Below are 21,432 nucleotides of genomic sequence, written 5' to 3'. Positions count from 1 at the left end.
ACCCTTAGCACAGTGCCTGAATCATAATAGTGGCTCAATAAATTTGTGCTGAATAAATGAATGTTTAGTATAATTTGTAAAATGCAACACACTCTATAAGTTAAATTGCTGATCTATTTATCTGGTCTCAAGATAGGAGAGTAGCATGGAGCATATGAGAATATCAGTGCAACAATCCAAGTAAAGGGATAGAACCAATGTTTTTGAGAGATATTTTCATTTATAACCTAGGGGAATAAAAATGTCTTCAGGCAAATACTTTCTGAACTGCTGAGTGTTACAAAAACTGAAAAGTCAGTCATTGAAAGTGTTTATGAAGTTCACCTGAAGACTATCATCTGCTTTCTGCTTCAGTGAATTCTATGTCAAGTAGTCCTTGCTCAGTGGGATTATGATCCAATTTTCAGTTTCTACCACAGTGAGTGACAAGAAATTATCCTTCATTTCTGTTAAAGCATATAAATATTTGGAGTCTGTTAGTCCTAAGTTCATATCCCAGCTGTGTTCCTTTTTTTACATGTTTATTTTAGAGAGAGAGTGACTCTGAAGCAGGCAGCAGGCTCTCAGCTGTCAGCACAGAGCTCAATATGGGGCTTGAACTCACCAACCACGAGATCATGGTCTGGGTCAAAGTCAGATGCTTAATGGACTGAGCCACTCAGGTGCAATTCCCTCCCATCCCCCCACCAGTTTTTCTCTCTCCTCACTTGCTATGTTCCTAACTACTGTGTGACTTCAGGTTAGTGGCCATCACTTTCTAGCTTCAGTTCTTTCCTCTGTATAATGGGGATAACTGTACCTCCCTCTCTCACTGTAGTGTGAGGACTAAATAAGGTAATGAATGAAAAGTGCTTAGTGTGCTGTCTAGCACACAGCAGGTATTCAGTAAATATTATTAGGTATTGCTGTTGCTATTAGCTGTACGAGCTTTTCATGGGAGGGACGATGTCTCTTACATCTATACCTAAAACCCAATGCATGGAACTGCTGTGCCTAGCCCAGGCATGATTGTAGAATTGAACTAAGATCCTCATGCTGCTGATGCTGGATGATAAACAAAAAGAAGCTATGGGAGAAAGAAATTCAGGCTTTGTAAGTATTCAGCCATGTGTTTCAAATTTGGGTTTAAAAAGTGTAATGGTGGGGTGCCTGGGTGGGTCAGTGGGTTAAGCAGCTGACTTTAGCGCAGGTCATGATTTCACAGTATCTGGGTTAGAGCTGTGTGTAGGGCTCTGTGCTGACAGCTCAGAGCCTGGAACCTGTTTCAGATTCTGTGTCGGTCTCTCTCTGCCCCTCACTCACTAGTGCTCTGTCTCTCTCTGTCTCTTAAAAACTGAATAAACCTTAAAAATTTTTTTTAATTAATGGTGAATTTGTTCTAAATAATTCCTACAGTGAATTTAATCATTTGAATTGAGCCATTGGCAACAATATTCCAGGGAAATAAGGGTGAACAGGTGCAATAAAAAGTGATCTTTCTTATTGTTATGCTAAAAATGTACACATTCCCTGGGAAAACGTCCCCCCTAAAATTGCTTTCATATGTGCAACTCCATGGAACCTTTTTATAATTTCTGGAAGGGGAAAACTATTTAAATCATGCTATTATGAATGAACTCAAAACAGATAATGAAGAGCATTACTTGGTTTCTAGAATGACACAAGGCATGGAATAATAAACTACATTACAGTGAGACCCTCTTCATCCTAGATCTTGTGGAGCTGTTATTTCAGAAGGTCAGTAGCACTGCTATTTCTATTGGAGAATTTTCATTTAAAAAATTAACATATTTGAAAAATGACTTTCAATAATGACACAAAGCATAAACATAAAAATCTGTATTTGTTATAGCTAGTATAAAACATTTTTTGGCATCAATTATTGTTATAATTTAGGCTGAATAATGCCAGCTATTTTGCTACTGTGCTGAAGTCCTCTTTTTTGAGCCCACAATGAACCTGTAATACTTATGGAAAGAGTTACCATAGCAACCTATATTGATGTCACAAGCTCAGGCTTCTGACTTCATTGCATAATGCAGTAGCTAGTGGATTTGCAGCAGAAACACCCTGCTAAAGAACAAGTATCTTGGTTCCCAGCAAAGAGGACAAAGGAAAACAGCAAGTTATAGGGAGTTGAATGCTGGATTGTGAGTCAGATTGTCTGAGTTCTTATTTTAACCCTGCTTCTCACTTGTTGCCTTGTTTTGAGTAATTGTGTTTACATGTGTGCACTGAGGTTTGAAGCAAGGACTCTCCTATCTCTGGGATGGACATAGAGGAGAAAAACTCAATATTTAATGTTTTAGCATTTGGGGGACATCTTAATAAAGCTAAAACACCCTAAAAATAACTTGGAAAGCAAGGGATTACTAATGTCTTATAGCAGGTAACTGGCTAGCTCACAAAGATAAAGAGAACACTGAAAATAAAAGCATAGAGCTAGGGTTTTTGATTTTTATTTTTTGAAATAGTAATGGGTAAAGGGTATGATTGATGTAGGAATCTTAATTTTAATAAGAATGTGGAGAACTCTTACATAAATATGTCATATTACATAGCTATCTCTTTTAAGGATGTTTTTATAATGTCTCAGAGAAGAGAAAGATCAATCTGTATCTGTTAATGAGTATGATGCTTTTCATGTTTAGACTGTGTACATTAAACCATAAATGTCTATTTTATCATGCAAATGTTTATCCTCATTAGAAAACAATTAAGTGAAAAGACTTTGCTAATTTAAAATAAAATTTAAATGTTTTAATGATACCCTTTTTTAGACAGGCCTAATCTTTCCATTGGAACCCTATAACCTGTTCATTATGTCAATTGGCCTATTGTATAGCAAATTTCAGAATTGAGCTTATTTTGGCATTTGAAAAGGCATTTAAGCTAATAAACTTCCTCCCTAGAAACTAAGGTAAAAACATGATGCAGCTCTTTGTTTTATCTAAGGTAACAAGCTAGAACATTTTGATAGAACTGTGGCCCTTCCCACCCCCTCTTTCCATATGTTTCAAAATCATTCCAAAATATCAGTGAAGATTTAACATGATAAAAACTTCATTAGCTAAATTCCCTGTTAAATAACCCTCAGAAGGAAATAAGTAATTTCTCAGGTCTTAGGAAAATTTTAAGTTACTGTTGAAAAGTAGAGCAAGATAGAAGCTGTGGCCATGTTTTTGATAAGTACTTAGTAGCATCTGAACTCCACATCATCTCACTGTACAAGTTGTCTGCGTGAGTCTTCAAATCTTGGAAAATCTTTCAAAAACTAGAGTTTGGTATACAGTGTTTTATGGAATAAAAGTAAAAATTAGTTTTTTAAATTATAGGCATTATGTTTATCAAACTAGCTAATATGCAATTTTCCGTACTGGGCAAAAGCCTTTTTGTGTGTTTGTGTGAATTTAATTCAGCAGATTTTTATTGACTTTATTGCCATGAGAAGGTCCTGAGTATACATAGCAAATTTTGTAAAAAAAAATCCTATCACTCTCCATTTTTTTCACCTTAGGCAGAGAAGAATTAGTAAAAATGGTTGTTTCCTTTCTGAATTCTACTTTGTTCCCTGCTTTAAATTCCACCATTTTCAAAGTACAATTCTTTTAAATAGCAGAGACTAAACATACGCTGAAAGTCACATCAAGAAATCACACCTATAGAAGGAGCTCTAGCTTTTTATTTTGTTTTGTTTTGTGATTAAACTGAGGTCTAATGGATTTAAATAACTTGTGCAAAGTTAACTGGTAGAAGAAAACATACCTCAACCAAGTACCATTGTACCACATCAGAGTGTCCTGATCCTGCCTGGTGGCTTTAATCCAGAGTCATCTCCCTTTTAGATAGTCTGATACACAGTCCTTTTTTTTCTTAATATATTTTTCTTCATTTTCTTGGTTTTATTTTTTTCCCTTAAACAAATCTCACTAGAGAGTATAAAAAAATTGTTAGTCTTTTCAAAGAGCCAACTTTTGGCTTTATTTGTTGCTCCCATGTATCTTTCACTGTATAACAATCTACTCTCAAAACATACTGGTTTAAAACAACCACTATTTCATGATCTCATGATTTTGCAGGTTAAGAATTCAGGTAGAGTCATTCTTTGGCTTCTTGTGGTATTGACTAGGTTTACGGGGTGTTATTCAGTGGGTTGTTAGTGTGGTCTAGAGTCTAGGATTGCTTCACGCATTGTCTGATGCCTGAGCAAGGAAACCTGGAAGGCTCATCTGAGAAGGGTTTCCCCCTAACCATGTAGCAGAAGGCCTCTCCACATGGCCCTGCCAGTGGAGTACTGAGACTGGTAGAAGAAAACATTGCAGTTTGGAAGTCTAAGAATGTACAAAGAAATAGGAATTAGAAATCACAAGTTTTCTTAAAGTCTAGACCTATCACTTCTGCCATACTTTTAGACCAGTCATAGAACAAAGATTCAAGCAGAAGGGAAATAGATTTCTTCTCTCAAATGAATGAGTGTCAAAGAATTGGAGCTGTCTTTATTCTTGCACGTTGATCCTGTGTTGTATTTTAATTTTCTATTTCAACAGTCTATTATTTTCTATGTATCTTCTGTCCGCTTTCTTTGTTTATATTCTATCATTCCCCCCCCCCCCCATTCTTAGATTGGATGTTTAAATCATTAATTTTCACCATTTCTTCTTCTCCCATCCAAGTACTAACCAGGCCCGACCCTGCTTATCTTCTGAGATCAGACGAGATCGGGCACGTTCAGGGTGGTATGGCCGTAGACTCACCGTTTCTTCTTCTAATATAAGCACCTATAATGTACCTTCAGGGTACATTTTTCCCCCCAATTACAGCTTTCACTGCATTTCAAAGTTTTAGCTATGTTGTATTTTGCTCATTGTTCAGTTATAAGTTTTTTTTAGTGTTTCATTATCATTTCTTTTGTGACCTATGAGTTATTTGGAAGTGTGGTTTTAAAATCTCAATCCTATAGGGTCTTAATATTAATAATGTATCTTCTTGGGACCTAAAAGACATTCATGAAATGCAATGCATTATCCTTATTTGGACCTTGACTTGAACAAACTTAAGAAAACATATGAGATAATTGGGGGGAAAGGTGAACACTGCTATTCATGGAATTTTTATATATTTTAAGAAATATATAATGGTATTCTGGTTATATATTAAACTCTTTTTAAATAGAGTTACAAATATTATGGAATGAATTTGCTTCAGAAAAATTCAGGTGGGAGTGGGTATATAGAGGATAAAAGATTGACTATGAGTTAGATAACAGATAAAGACAACTGAAGCATACAAGTATTTCATTCCATTTACTCTTCTGTGTGAACTTTTTCATAAGAAGTTGTCAAAAGTTTATTTTACATTATTCCTCATTTAGTTGCATTGTGGCTAGAGAATTAGAGTATGTAGAGTATATGTATATGGATTATATATTCAAATATACCTATACACAAAAATATAAAGATTATATATATATTCTTCCTATATAATGTAGTGAATACATTATATAGACAGACACACACACACATAATGAGCCTTGTTTTATGGACTGATGTATTAAATTTTTTGTACTTGAGAAGAAAATATGGAATATCTCTCTTCCTCTCTCTGTTTATCTATAATGTATCCATTAAATCAAGGTTGGTAGTCCAAAGATATTTTTAGCTTTTTAAAATAGATTTTAAAAGATTTAAAAGATGGCTAGTAGGGTTTACCATTTACTGCAACACCATTTCAGTAACACAAAAAAAAATGTGGTAGTATATCATGCTTGCATTTGATTAAAGCATATTTAACATATGTAAATGTCATATTGCTTTGTAAACTAAAGGCATATTAAAATAAATATATAAATGTCCACCCATTATTCCATTCAATTTGTGCATGGAGATGGGAATCTGCCCTTTCATCTATTGGTCTCAGTTCCACTTACCTCTTATGGATTATGAGAATCTTGCTATTATTAATAATGAGAATCTTGCTAATTAGAATATGAATCTATCAGAATGTATGTCTATATAGATGTTTTTGAAATTACATGGATCTCAAACTTAAGCCAGCTTGTTCACCTAGGCTAAACCGAAGAACCAGAAATCTGTCCCAATAATGAATGGAAAATGACCTATGCCCAACTTCCTGAGGGACTACTTCAATACTGGATCTACCTAAGAGATTTTCAGGGGTAAATTTGATCATGTGATATTGTCGCTTTAAATTCTGACTTTAGAACCAAGATGTAACTTGTGTAGAGTATGGAGTTTTCAGATATGATATGAGAAAAGAGTAAGTGTTAAAATGGCTTAAGAAAAAAGGGCCTGTGGCAATATTGAGACAGTGTTTTCATATATTTCCTTAGCCATACTTTTTCAGCAATAGGAAAGGTGAGCAGATCTACTAAGAGGGGAAGGCCCTATCGTTGGCTGAGGACCAAAAACTTTGAAGTGGAATCATTTCCTGCTTTCTCTCCTAGTTAGTTCCTCATTTCTGGAGCTTCAATCTTGCTCAGACTTCATTTTTTTTTTGGTCCAGGTGAAGGCATTTGAGTGCCAACTATGTTCTGGGCATTGAACGAAATGCTTTGTATAGTTTATCTTGTAACATATCAAGAATTATTATTATTCCCATTCACAAATAAGATAACTGATACTATGAAGTCTAGGTCATTTATTCAGCTAGTAGGTGAAAGAGATAGGAGTGGGAAGTAGATAAGTCTAACTGTAAAGCCTGTGTCCTCTTTTCAGTACATAAAATCTCTCCTTTAAGCTTCAGATGCTCCACTTTTACTGGGGAATTCTTAGGGGTGAATTGGGTGCCCTTTGAAGGACTTTGTGAGTTCATTTCCTTTCACCCTTATATAAGAAGTCTTTCCTGAGAGCCTGTGAATTATAAGGGTGAACCGTTTCCTGTAGCATGGCCCAAGGTGGTATTCCATGGTTGTACCAGCAAGGAGGCTGTGCCCTGCCATAGTGGCTCAGCTCTGCTTTCCTTGCTATCTGTTTGGACTTCATCAGAATCTTTTGTCTTTTGATTTTGGTAGCATTTAGGTAAAGCCTATATATAAAAGTGAATGGTTTAGTTTTCTTGATGGGAAGTTTAATTTAGTTCTCCAGCATGTTGCTTTTAGCTTGTTTGTAGATATAATCGTTTACTTAATGAGGATGCATCCTCCATTTCAGAGTACAGACTTTAAAATGAATTTCCATAGATTTACATAAATTCCCTGGGGACCACTATAATGTGAGCAAAGAAAGAATTGCCCAGCTGTGTGCTGATTTAATGGAATTATGAAGCTTTAGGGTGTGGGCTCTGAAAAAGATATCTAGGGGAAATAGTCACTCAAATTGTTGGAGAAATAAACCGTTAAATGAATTTGCTCTCACTCAGATTGAAGATGATTTTAGAAGCCACCACCAGCCAAGGTTTAAAAAAAACTTATTTTAGGAAAAGCTGGTAAAAATGATGTACATTTCAGAAATCACCTTTTTCTGAGAATGACTGTCAATATTATATTACAACAGATTTTGGGTAGAGCTTTTTTTTATTTAAAAATTTTTTTAAATGGAGAGTCAGCAAATGCTCTATATCCCATGATGTCAACTCAAAACAACACCATCTTTAGATACACTTACTTTTAAGTTTAATGTGGGCCCCAAATGTTATCTGGGCCAGAGTTTATTAATGGTGGTCTGTATGTCTTTCACACCTCAATCCCTTCCTCAGTGATATGAAAAGATCTAAGAGGGTTTCAGCTTTTGGAGCTCAGAGATTTTACCATCTATCTAACTTACTTTGAGTCTTTATTTTTTATTTTTTTAATGTTTATTTATTTTTGAGAGAGAGGGAGAGAGAGAGAGACTGAGAGCAGGGAAGGAGCAGAGAGGGAGGGAGACTCACATTCTGAAGCAGGCTCCAGGCTCTGAGCTGTCAGCACAGAACCTAGATGGGGCTCTCGAACTCAGAAACCACAAGATCATGACCTGAGCCGAAGTCAGACGCTTAACTGGCTGAGCCATCCAGGCACCCCTGAATCTTTCTTTAAATGGTAATGTCCCAATTACATGGTACTTTGTGATTGGTTCTGTAGGTTGGTTACAAAAACATAACAGCAATGGGAAGACTTCATAATTCTCTTGACCTTGGACTATAACCATGTGAATTAAGTCCTCTTCAAGATAGTACCTCAGCATTGGCCAGCTATCCACAAATATATATCTTTGGTTCAAAGAGGCTTATTCAAGAATATGGATGGATTGATATTAATTTATATTCTGTGTTGGAAAAAACAAGCACTAATATGAGTCCATTAAGGTTCATTTTTGTGTATGAAAACATAAATTAGTCAATAAGTATTTAGTAATGTATTGAAAATGCTCTAAGATGGATGCTAAAAAGGAAGAAATATTTGTCCATGGAATTATTTTTTTTCCTTAGCATCTATACAGAGAAACAATAATAGCTAGTATGTTTTGTGCACTTATTATGCACCAAAATTTTCCTTCTGTCATCTGCCATAAACTTCACAATAACCTATGATTTAGGCCCTCTGATTATCCCATTTTATAGATGAGAAAACAGAAAGCTAAATTACATGCCCCATAGCTAGTATGGGGTAGCTAGGGTGGCAAATATGGCATTTTGGCTCTGGAAGTTAGGATCGTTTTTCTCAAATTCCTATATATATTTAAAATTTTTTTAAATGTTTATTTTTGAGAGAGAGAGAGAGAGAGAGTGCAAGTAGGGGAGGGGCAGAGAGAGAGAAAGAGATCTAAAATCCAAAACAGGCTCCAGCTGTCAGCATAGAGCCCACCAAGGGACTTGAACCCATTAACTGTGAGATCATGATCTGAGCTAAAGCTGGACACTCAACCAACTGCACCCTTGGACCTCAACCCAGGCACCCTTCCTATATATTTTTTCAAATTGTGGTTAAGTGTACATATACAACATGGGTGTTATAAACATGGATGTTCAAATATCTGTTTGGGTCCCTACTTTCAATTCTTTTGGGTATATACTAGAAGTGGAATTGTACAACCTATGATAATTCAATGTTTCATTTTTTGAGGAATTGTATACTGTATTCTGTAGTGACTGCACCATTTAAAACTCACTGGCAATGTACAATGTTCACAATTTCTCTACCTTCTTGCTAACATTTTTTTTCTAACAGCCATCTTAATAGTATTTTATTGTGGTTTTTATTTGCATTTCCTTAGTGATCAGTGATGTCAAGCATATTTTCATATGCTTATTGGCCCACTTGTAAATCCTCTTTAGAGATAATGTCTATTTATATAGTTCATTCATTTTTAAATAAGGTTATTTTGCCATTTTTTGAGTCATAGAAGTTCTGGATATTAATCCCTCATCAGATAATGCCTTTCACTATCTTCATAGTGTCCTTTACTGCCTGTGTTCAAAGTCTGTGCTCTTAACCACTACACTGAAGTATATGACCAAGCTTGTGACATGTGAAATTATTTGGTACCACCATATCCCCTTGTGACCAAATAAAGGCTGTGTTTTCAGGATGTGCATGAAGGAAGCAGTGAGTCCTAGCACATTATGGATGTGTTTAGTGCATATTTCTTGATGCGTCTGTTTTTGCATAACAATTGATTGAAAAAATCTTGATCAGCTGTGTGGCATCCTCCTGTTCTTTCCCATGTAATTCGTGGCCATTCACAAGAGGAGGGGAGCAATGGGAAAGGCTGTGAAAGGAGATATATCTGCCCATCTTTTAGCTTTAGCTAATTGCCAGGATGTTTTCCTTTCTTTTTTTTTTTTTTTTAAGTTCACTTATTTGAGAGAGAGAGAGAAAGAGAGAGAGCATGAATGGGGGTGGGGCAGAGAGAGAAAGGGAGAGCGAGAATCCCAAACAGGCACTGCACTATCAGGGCAGAGCCAGATGTGGGGCTCAAACCCATGAACCATGAGATCATGACCTGAGTCAACACCAAGAGTCAGACGCTTAAGTGATTGAGACACCCATGTGCTCCACTAGGATGTTTTCTGGCAGAAGTTTGATTTCACCTGACTTAAAGAGGTGAAATAAAATGAAACCCCTCTTCATTCTCATTCACTGCCTACCTCTGGAAACTCACTTTTCCTTGGAGCTTAACAGAGGGAGAAAGGAAAAGAGGGAACAACAATTCTCTCTCTTGCCTCTTCTTTGCCCCGAGGTAGTATTAAACTTGATCTTCTTGGGTATTACTGATTACCGATGGAGGAAATGGGCAGAGCATCGAGACCACATTGTGTTCCTTCATCTGAAGAAGGTATTATAAGAGGGACTTAGGTTTCAATTAGAGCTCTTTGCTTCTCACTGAGTACCCCCACATTTGTCTTTAGTTTTTGAATTTTGGATGCATGTAAGATAAAGGGTTTTCTCCTCCATACTGTTTGTGAATTATTAAGTCTATGCCTCAGTCTCAGAGAGGGGCATGGATACTGGAACATAACAACCTATAAAGTAGAAATTAAGAAAAGTCCCTCTTCCTTCCATCCAAGGCACTCACATTGGAGTCACATGCTTGCTTGAGACTCTTAACATTCTATGAGTTTAAAGGAATCATAAAGAGAGCTTGCACACCTAATGGGGATGGTGTGAGAGCTGTCAGGAAGTTTGCAGTAAGAAGAGCCTTTTGGAAGGCTGCATAATATGGTAATGGCTTCCTCCTCCTGCAATGCATTGTTTGGTTAATAGGAGTAAGAGAAGACAGCTGTGAAGATGAACTCCAGACCCTCCTGACTGCATTCCAGGGGTCAGCCTCACTCTCAGTGGAGAGACTGCACTCCAGGTCACTAAGCATCATGTGTCCTGCATCTCCAGACTCCAGATTTCATTTCACCCTCCAGGGCTACCTAGCTTGGCTTCAGTCCTCTTATACAGGGGGTCTCTGCTTTATATCAAAGAGCAAGAAAGAGAGTCATTTTAGGGGTACTTGGGTGGCTCAGTTGGTTAAGCTTCTGACTCTTGATTTTGGCTCAGGTCATGATCTTACAGTTTGTGGGTTCAAGCCCCGCGTCGGCTCCACATCTGCTCTCTTTCCCTCTCTCACTGCCCCTCCCACTCTCTCCCTCTCTGTCTCTCTCAAAAATAATCTTAAAAAGAGAGTCATTTTGCAGACAATTTTCATATTATTCATTGTGTTTATAGTATGCTGTGTGCTGGATGCCTACATATTTCATTAAATTCTGATAAAAGCCCTGAGATAGATTTTATTATTCCCTTCTGCTATTGAGGAAACTGAGTCTGCAGATAGGAAGTGAATGCACTTAGGGTAGCATGGTGTGGAAGGCAAAGCTCACAGTCTAAGTAGGTCTTCCTGACTCTACAGCCCATCCTCCTTCCACCCCATCTGGGCAGGGATCCCTTCCTGGGCTGCTTTTACTGACCTTTGACCTTCCTTAAACTCTCATTTTAGATTCCAGGAAACAAAGGGAAAAAAGGGATGCTTTGCATGAATTTTTTAACTGAAATTAGCATCAATTATCACCTCTTGGAAATGAGTGCTGCTGTTTCAGCATTTCAGAATGACATCATCAGGCCGAATACAACCCAAGCGTCAGTTGGTGGTCCTGTTCTCATGATAAATGAATTTAGTACATACCCCATTTGGTCTGTCATCTCATCCACTAGCATAGCTTACTGCGAGGATGTTAGAGGCAGTTTTCCCACTGCTTATGGAAACTGTTGGCGGAAAGAGCTGTTGCCCAGGTGGAGATAATGTCATTCAGTTGCCATGAGTGCAATTTATAAGAGAGAATTGCTCCTCTTCATGCTGTGGCCAATGGCAGAGCCCAAGCTTTTCATATCATGGCAGAAACTATTTCCGGGCATAAATTTTTCTTTCTGCTGCTCAGTTGTTGGCTTATTCGTACTTGTTTTTATCAGCATAATGCTTTTCGTTGTGGTGTCAGTTTCATGACATGGTTATTCTGCCAAGTGCAGTAATCAAAGTGAATTAAAAACATTATTTATTGATTTTTAGAGAGAATGGGCTTATTGTGCTTTATTTATTCTTAAATAGGCTAATTTGGTCCAAAAAACCTATTAGAGTTAACAGTGCCACTAGTAAATATAATGTACCCAATAATTTAGAAAATGTTGTTATTTTTCTAAATAGTGCATAAATGTTACAGTTCTAATCATTTTCACATGATGCTCAAAAAACAGCAAGGAAAGATTTTTTTTAATGTTTATTTATTTATTTATTTTTTAATAGTTTATTGTCAAATTGGTTTCCATACAACACCCAGTGTTCTTCCCCGTAAGTGCCCTCCTCCATCATCACCACCTCTTTTCCCTCCTCCCCTTTCAACCCTCAGTTCATTTTCAGTATTCAATAGTCTCTCAAGTTTTGCATCCCTCTCTCTTCCCAATTCTCTTTCCCTCTTCCCCTCCCCCTGGTCCTCCGTTAGGTTTCTCCTGTTCTCCTGTTAGATCTATGAGTGCAAACATATGGTATCTGTCCTTCTCTGCCTGATTTATTTCGCTTAGCATGACACCATCGAGGTCCATCCACTTTCCTACAAATGGCCAGATTTCATAGCAAGGAAAGATTTAAGTTTGCTTTTTAAAAAGTATGGCAGAAGCACTTGGCAGATTCTTAGGCATCAGTTTTTCTTGAAAAAAAACACACACTTAGGTAGCATGTGTTCCACTTAGTAGCTATTGTCGTAATCGGTTACTGGCTATAGAAAGGACGACCATACAAATTTCTCAAAGGATCAGTATGTAACTGGAGGTGTGGCAGAGAACATGTTTTCATGCTGGATTTCTAAGGCTGGTGCTTAAGGGTTGGGAGAAAGCTCTTCATCTTCATTGTCACAATAAGACTAACAAATCTATAGCACTCTTATGAGCAATTCTCATGTAACAATTCATTTGAACCTTAGGGTTACCCTGGTAAGTAGTAACTATTATCACCCCCATTTTACAAGTGAGGCTACTAAAACACAGAGAGGTTATGTAACTTGCTTCAGATTGCACAACTAAGTGGGAGAACCGGGATACATACCCAGACACCTTTCTCTAGAGTGCGGTCTTAACCATTGCCCTGTATGACAACATTTATTGAGGTCATACTACATGTCGTGCATTATGCTAGGCACTAATTCTGGAGAGATAAAAATTCCTCAAGGGTTAAACTTTCAGGCACACATAGATACAAATCTCTCTTCTTCCCACATTTAGAGATCATTTAGAAAAGGTTTAATTCCAGGGGCGCCTGGGTGGCTCAGTCAGTTAAGCCTCCCACTCTTGATTTCAGCTCGGGTTATAATCTCAGGGTTCATGAGATGGAGCCCTGCATCAGGCTCTGTGCAGACAGTGCAAAGCCTGCTTGTAATTCTCTCTCTCTCTCCCTCTCTTTCTCTCAAAATAAATACATTAAAAAATTTTAATTCCAGTTTAGTTAACATAGCATTATATTAGTTTCAGGTGTACAATATAGTGATTTGACAATTCTATACATAGTACTCATCGTGATAAGTGTACTCTTAATCCCCTTCACCTCTTTACCCATCCCCCTATCCACTCCTCTCTGGTAACCACCAGTTTGTTCTTTATAGTTGAGTCTGTTTTTTAGTTTGTCTCATTTTAATTTGTTCATTTGTTATGTTTCTTAAATTCCATATATGAGTAAAATTATATGGCATTTGTCTTTCTCTGACTGCCTTCTTTCATTTAGCATTATACTCTATACATCTATATCCACCCATGTTGCTAGTGGCAAGACCTCATTCTTTCATTTTACTGAATAATAGTCTGTTATATATATGTGCATGTGTGTGTATATATATATATATATAATTTCTTTGTGCATTTATCTGTCAGTGGACACTTGGGCTGATTCCATAATGCTGGAATAAGCATAACACATGTATCTTTTCAAATTAGTTATTTGTATTCTTTGAGTAAATACTCAGTAGTAGAACTACTGGATCATATGGTAATTCCATTTTTAATATTTTGAGGAACTGCCAAACTGTTTTCCACAGTGGCTGCACCAGTTTGCATTCCCATCAATAGTGCATGAGGGTTTCTTTTTTTCCACATCCTCACCAACATTTGTTATTTCTTGAATTTGTGATTTTAGCCATTCTGATAGATGTACAGTGATATCTCATTGTAGTTTTGACTTGCATTTCCTTGATTGTGAGTGATGTTGAACATCTTTCCATGTGTTGGTTATCTGGATGTCTTTTTTGGAGAAATGTTTGTTCATGTTTTCTGCCCATTTTTTAATTGGATTATTTGTGGGATTTTTGATGTTGAGTTGTAAAAGCTCTTTACATAGTTTGGTTATTCCATTTATTTATTTATAAAGTTAATTTATCTATTTTGACAGAGAGACAGAGACAGAGAGAGTGTGCGGGAGATGGGCAGAGAGAGAGGGAGAGAGAATTCCAAGCAGGGATTTGGCACAAGCCCGAAGACTTGGGTCACAATCTCATGAACCATGAGATCATGACCTGAGCAGAAATCAAGAGTTGGATGCTCAACTGACAGAACCACCCAGGGGTCCCTTGTGGTCGCTTTTGAAGTTTCAGAAGCTGGGAAATGTAAGATTTAATAGATGGAGGCAGAGAGGAGAGGAAAGAAAGAGACCAAGTTATGGAGCCCAGAAAGCCTTTATTGGGATCTGCAATTCCTGGGCGAGGTCCCATGACCCCGGGAGTGGGGAGTCAGGGAAGTCGTGCCTGGTAGGCGATGGGCGGGGGGGGGTTTATGGGTGAGGGGTTCTGGGTTTGATCTTGGGAGGGCAGATTATCAAATAAGGGCATTTCAGGGATGTGGCAGGATGGAATAGGTTGCCTCCTCTGTCAGGGTGATGGGAAGCTGGAGCTTCATGATTGGCTGTTTCCAAATGGGGCAGGACATCCCAGGTCTGCAGGTGAGGGGCGGGGGTCGTCTGTGCACCTGTTCTCCTCTAGCCCCCAGAGAAATGGCCGCTGGGTCGCCATCCCAAGGTGACTCTTACAGGAAGGATTTTCCCCATTGCCAATGATTTGTGTAGTCATTAACAAAGAAGTATTACTCTCCATGATGGAAGGGGCAGTAATGCCCTTAGAATTAGAACAAAGCATAAGAACTGTACCAAGGACCATTTCTTTTTTTTTTAATTTTAGATTTTATTTATTTTTCATTTTTTTAATGTAACACAATTTATTTTTTTAACATATGCAGTTATTTTCCATCATTTACAGTACAGTAGTTACAACGACACTCCAAACAGAAAAGCAAAGTAAAAAATCAAAACCCCCACTTCTATTTCATGTAATTAGACTTATACAGAAATTAGAAGGTTAAGTAACAACTAGTTAATCACCTGATTTCACAGCTATCTGAAGTGGCGATCGTTATATAGCAGCTTATCTATGATACATTCAAGATACACGATACAATTTATTACTTGCCCATAAGCTAAAACTCAGCCTGCTTAATACCTTTCCTTAAATTCCACCTCTATACTACAGTATACTTGAGGCCAAGGACCATTTCTTGAGTGCTTCTGTAAAGTAGGCATTGTGCTAGCTACTCACAGAGAGACTCAGAGAACACTCAAAACTGCAAGAACTAGGTCTGATTTGAATGCACCACCACTCCCAACCTCACTTGTGCATTTTTTGCGTTGGGGACAGTCCTGTGCTTATTCTTCAGCAGCATTCTTGCCTTGTGCCTGGAGTCACAGGGAAGTGAAGGATATTCCCTCGCTGGTGTTAGGGTGTTAGCTGTGCCACACGTCTCCTCACATATAACCCAGAAATCACACCCTAAACTCGAATCTGTTTTTACAGATTTTGTGGGGGGAAAAAAGTCACCTAATTTCCACACTCCCCTGATCCTGTTATTTTCATTATCACACTTCCCTGCATTTCCTAGTTTCAATTAGGACTGAAAACAATGTACCAAAACTGCGTAAGCGTCTCTGCTCAGTGCTTCCCTCTCCGTGGAGAGGAGGCAGTCTTCCTCTCCTCAAGGAAGGTCAAGAAGCTCATCAGACTTCTTCCCATTTCTTAGATGTGCAGACTCTTAAAAGCTGGGCAACTTCTGGAAAGTTTTATAAAATTTGAGGTAAATATTTAAACAACTTCAAAAAACTTTCAATGTTTGCATATTGATTCTTTTTTTTTTTTTTTTTCTTTTTGCATGTAGCAGCTAGAACTGTGAAGTGCTGAACTGGATGGCCCTGGGCTATAAATATTCTCGATTCTTATTTGAATTGCTTAAAGGTTTTATCCTAAGAGTCAGTTCAAGTAAGGGTGAAAAAGGTCTAGTTCAGAAGACCCCCACAGCTAGAAGGATCCATTTTCAGTATTGTAAAATCTCTGTATTAGGTTTTGACAGCACTGACCATACAGTCTGAAGAATGTTTCTTTCTCTCTGTGTCTGTCTACACACATGAGCATGCACATACATAGACACAAGTGTGAAGGCGACGTGACAGACTGAGTCAGAGAGAGTAGTAATAGGTAGATGTTCATAGTTTGTAGTTTTGTATATTAGAATGTAAAAAGAATAAGAAGACATTTCTTTTGAAATTTTATAAATACTTTAAAAATAAGTACTCAAAGGAAAAAGTTACACTTTGTTGAGAATAGAGAATATTCTCAGGGGATAGTAGCCCTTACCTCTCAGAGGCTTAACCTTCACTTGAACAAATGTCTACATTTGCATAACCAGATACTAAAATAATTCACACATTAAAGCAACCATTATTTACCTGCCATACTGCACGACAAAATAGTTATTGAGTGATTTTATAATTATACATTCTTGGTGCTGTGCCTTTGGCTGCCAAAAGACAGACCTGCCAATCTAATGCATAGTTTTATATTATTTTTATGTATAAGCAATGACTAAAAATAGGTGATATTTAAAGGTTTGTCATTTTATTGTGTTGTCAAGTAAAATTATAGCTCCACAATAGATATTATAAGAACATTTTAGATAGGGCAGTGTTCTGTGGAGATCATGTTCTATTATGCAAATATCTCAAGTATCTGGATCATTGACAGAATTTGAAAGAAAAAAATAGCCTGAAGCCTTCTGAATCTTTTATTAAGATCTATTTTCACAATTAAACAAATGTAAGATCACACATGATTTGTTTTTAAATAAAATCCATTCTTATCCATAGAAGTTCCTGGTTTCCCTTTGCCACTGGTGGAGCCAGCTTAAGCTGCGAGTGAAGTGAATTTGTCTTCAGAGCATCTGGTCACCTTTCTTTTCCCTTTGGATAGTTATCCTTTCTGGTTCTAGGATATTTATGAATCCATAATCTCTTTTTGGAATGTGTCTGATAACCTCATGTCCACTTAGTTGTTTATATCTGATAGCATGTTGTCTTCCTGCCAGAGAATATGTTCTTAGTCCCTTTGTCTAACTTTCTAATGGCGGAATGTTGAACATCAGAAAACAAGAGACAATCTGGGAGAAGATAATTACCCAGTGCCTCAGCCATAACAAAATGAGTATGTATTAGGATGTGCTGTTAGAGTACTGTTAGAGAAAGAATATGGATTGGATACATCTTCTATATATTACATTCTGGTAATAAAATATTTTTATATTCCCTTGTTACATTTTATTTTTGCTAACATCATTATAATAAAGTTCAGGTTTTAGCCTGTGATGATTTAGCATTAATTTGAATTTTATTAAAACCAAGACAGCCAAAGGGTGCATGGGTGGCTCAGTCAGTTAAATTTTCCACTATCAATTTTGGTTCTGGTCATGACCTCACAGTCAGTAAGATCTGTGAGATAAAGCCCCACATCAGGGCTCTGTGCTGACAGCTTATTGCCTGCTTGGGATTCTCTCTCTCTCTTCTCGCTCTGCCCCTCTCTCTCCACCCCTAAAAATAAATAAACTTAAAAATGTATTAAATGTATTTAAAAACACAGGTAGTCCAAATACTATTTTATTTCAATATCTTAGTATTTTAAACATCCAAAAACATAGAATCATTGTAAAATATCTCTCTGAAACATTAAATTATAGGAATAATCATAGTAACAAAAGTACTTATTGAGCACTCCCAATGTGTTAGACAGTGTGTGAAGTTCTTTTTATGCATTATGGTTTTAGTGTTCATGAGGCCCTATTTGGTAGTAATGGACTCCTCCTCTTTACAGAGGAAGAAGCTGAGGTGAAGCCTCAGAGGAAGAAGCCCTCAAACGGGTCAACATTCAAAGCCAGTGGAGGCAGACTCAGAATCTGAGCCTGATTCTGTTTCACGCTGCATCTAATTATATCCCCTGCCCATCTTTGTTAAGTGCCAGTTGCATACCAGGCAGCACCCTCCCCACCACCTCATTTAATCATGTTTAAGTGGCCTGATCAATTTTGTGCTGCTTGGAAGTAGCAGGTCTCAAATCCAGGTCTTATGATTTCAAATTGAGCAGTGTTTCTACCATATGAAGGTGAACTCTCAATCAGGCCCAGTATGACATAAAGTAGAATTCTAGAGGTGGGATCTTCGGTAGTAATTCACTCACAAAGCCCTTAATCTGGATTTTCTTTAAAACAAAGGAAAGTATATAATTCATTATTTTGCACTCAGTGAGTAAGACATCAATTTATAATCATACTACAACTTCAAAATTGTCATGCATCAATTTCTAGGTTAAACAATATCTACTCTATGTTTTGTAACACTTTATTTTTTTAACATTTATTTATTTTTGACAGACAGAGAGAGACAGAGCATGAGTGGGAAAGGGGCAGAGAGAAAGGGAGACACAGAATCTGAAATAGGCTCCAGGCTCTGGGCTGTCAGCACAGAGTCTGATGTGGGGCTTGAACTCATGGACTGCAAGATCATGGCCTGAGCCAAAGTTGGACGCTTAACCAACTGAGCCCCCCAGGTGCCCCAATATTTTATAGCACTTTAGAAGAGATTATTTTGGTTTTAGTTGCTTGATGGAATCACAAACTAAGCCCTTCATTGATTAAAGAGATTTACTCAGTTTTTAAAAAGTTCAGCTCTTTAGGGTATTTTGAATAATGGACAGATGATCAGGAATGTTCTTGTGTAATGACACAAGTGAGTGAGAAGTTGTGACACAATTAAAAGGAAGAAGGGTTTAAGGAAGAGAATATTGTTACCTTGTCTAAGAAACCAGCTGAGACTAGCAGTAGAGGCAGATGGCAAATATAACACATGCAGATTGGTGACCACAGGTATCTTGGGAGGGGTCTCATGAACATGACTCTCATTCTCAAACTGAAAGTCTATAACAACTCCGAGTCCCCGGGGCTTCACATACTTCTGTTTTAAAGATCCACTTTTTCGTTGCCTTTTGGCTTTTTTTGTCTACAAATATTCACACCCACATCCCCAGCAGCATCAAAAAGAGTCGTACCATCCACCCCAATTTTCCCTAGGCAGCTATCTCCACACTATGTGATATAGTCATGATCTTCTCCATCAGTCATTGGCAAGCCTTAAGGGCTCTCTCAGGCATGAAGAGCAGGTAGGGGTTATGGGGTAGAAGATCTCTTTGTCAGAAAGGATGTTAGGAAGCACTCCCTTTTTATCTGGAATACCAGATTTGTGAGGGATTTGAGCAATCAGATAAATTATATTCCATGAAACACTGATTATTTTATTTATTTTTAAATGTGTATATATATATATTTTTTATTCTTAATAAATTTTTATTTTAATTTTTTAAACATTAAATTTTTTTAATATAACAAATTTTTTTTTAACATATGCAATTATTTTCCATCATTTACAATACAGTAGTTATAATGTGTGTATATATTTTTGAGAGAGAGAGAGAGGGAGCACACAGGAAAGGCAGAGAGAAGGGGAGACAGAGGATCCGAAGCAGGCTCTGGGCTGACAGCAAAGAGCCTGACCCTGGGCTAAAACACACAAACTGCAAGGTCATGATCTGAGCACAAGTCAGATGCTTAACTGACTGAGCCACCAGGCACCCCTTTGATGCACTGATGTTTAGAGTAATCACACTTCCTATTGCAGTTTTAAAATGTAACGTCTGTCATATTTCCTAGGGTTGCCATAACAAAGTACCCGAAGTCAGGTGGTTTAAAACAATATAAATGTATTCTCTCCACTCAGTACTGGCGGCTGATAGTCTGCAATCAAGCTGTCAGCAGGGCCATCCTCTCTCTGCAGGCTATAGGGAAAAATCCTTGCATTTTCCAGCTTCTGGTGGTCCCCCACAATCCTCAGTATTCCTTGGCCTGCAGATGCACCATTCCAACCTCTGTGCCTGTCTTCCCTTCTTCACAGGGCTGTATTCCCCGTATCTCTGTGTCCTTACCCCTTCTGGGGACACCAGTCATCGAATCTGGAGCCCACCCTAATCCCATGTGACTTCACCTTAGCTTAGTACATCTGTAAAGAACTTATTTCCAAATAAAGGTCAACATCTGAGGCTCCATATGGACATGAGTTCTGGGGGGCAGGAGTACACTACAGAATGATATTCCATGTCAGGCAATGACTTGGTACTCAAGGCACAATGATGAACAAAAACCAACATGGTTCCTGCTCCCTTGGATATTATCGTCTAGTATGGGAATTAGGTATATATCGAACAGTGTTTTCAAGAGTGCTAAATATATGGAAGGGCATGCACTCTTTGAGAGCATATAGCAGGAGAAATTGATCATGTCAAGAAGTTGGAAAAGGCTTCTCGGACAGTGAGGTTTGAGCTAAAATATTAAAGATGAGCAGGGAGAGATAAGTAGTTAAAAAGTGGAGAGAAGAGAGAAGCGTGTTCCAGATAAGAAGAAATGGCAGGTGTAAGTGACTTATGGTGGGAAGGAGCACATTGAAGGAGGTAAAATACAGCCCTGGAGTGGGTATTTCTCACACCTCATAGCACTAAAAATCAGAATATGCCCAAACTGTGGTCTCTATATGTAATATACAGCAATAAAAACAGAGTACTTTGGAAAAATATTTAAATCCTAGTTTAGAGTAGGAAACATGCTAGATATTTATCTTGTTATACCAAAGAGTAAGGAAATCAACAGACTACTGGGATTCTGTCAAAAGGATTTAGGAGCCATCTTGAAGAGGCTTGTACTGGCCAAAGATGGGATATTGGAGCACCAATAGGAAATTATTGGAAATGGCTGAAACACATAACTGTAAAATTTAGGACTACCGAGTGATACTAAAAAACTCACTTTTTAAACTTTGATGGCTGCGATGGAACTAACCTATTATCTGAAAACTGTTAAATAAGATGAAAGAATCAAGATTTATTTCTATTGTGTGAATGTGTTGTCTTCAGGATGACCATAGAATTGATGAAGATCTCAGTTCGTAGAAGTATGTCAGCTAATAGATGACAAAGGAATGAGAACATATTGCCATATTTTAAACCCCTCATGAAACAATGGATCTAGGTATCTCATCATTGATTCACAGCTGTCTAAAAGAGAGC

General features: G+C 37.6%; 1 long non-coding RNA gene across 1 annotated transcript in view; it reads left to right on the top strand.

The window, feature by feature from the left end:
* The first annotated feature begins 2,046 nt into the window (after nucleotides 1–2,046).
* LOC115297081 overlaps nucleotides 2,047–21,432 on the top strand; it is a 142,634-nt gene continuing 123,248 nt past the window's right edge. The window contains exons 1-2 of the long non-coding RNA XR_003911256.1: nucleotides 2,047–2,150; nucleotides 6,067–6,175. This is a non-coding gene — a long non-coding RNA (uncharacterized LOC115297081). The remainder of the gene's footprint in view (nucleotides 2,151–6,066; nucleotides 6,176–21,432) is intronic.

Source organism: Suricata suricatta, chromosome 7 (assembly GCF_006229205.1).
Source record: "Suricata suricatta isolate VVHF042 chromosome 7, meerkat_22Aug2017_6uvM2_HiC, whole genome shotgun sequence".
NCBI lineage: Eukaryota > Metazoa > Chordata > Mammalia > Carnivora > Herpestidae > Suricata > Suricata suricatta.
The sequence above is the reverse complement of the archived record's forward strand: the minus strand, read 5'-3'. Positions and strand labels throughout refer to the sequence as shown.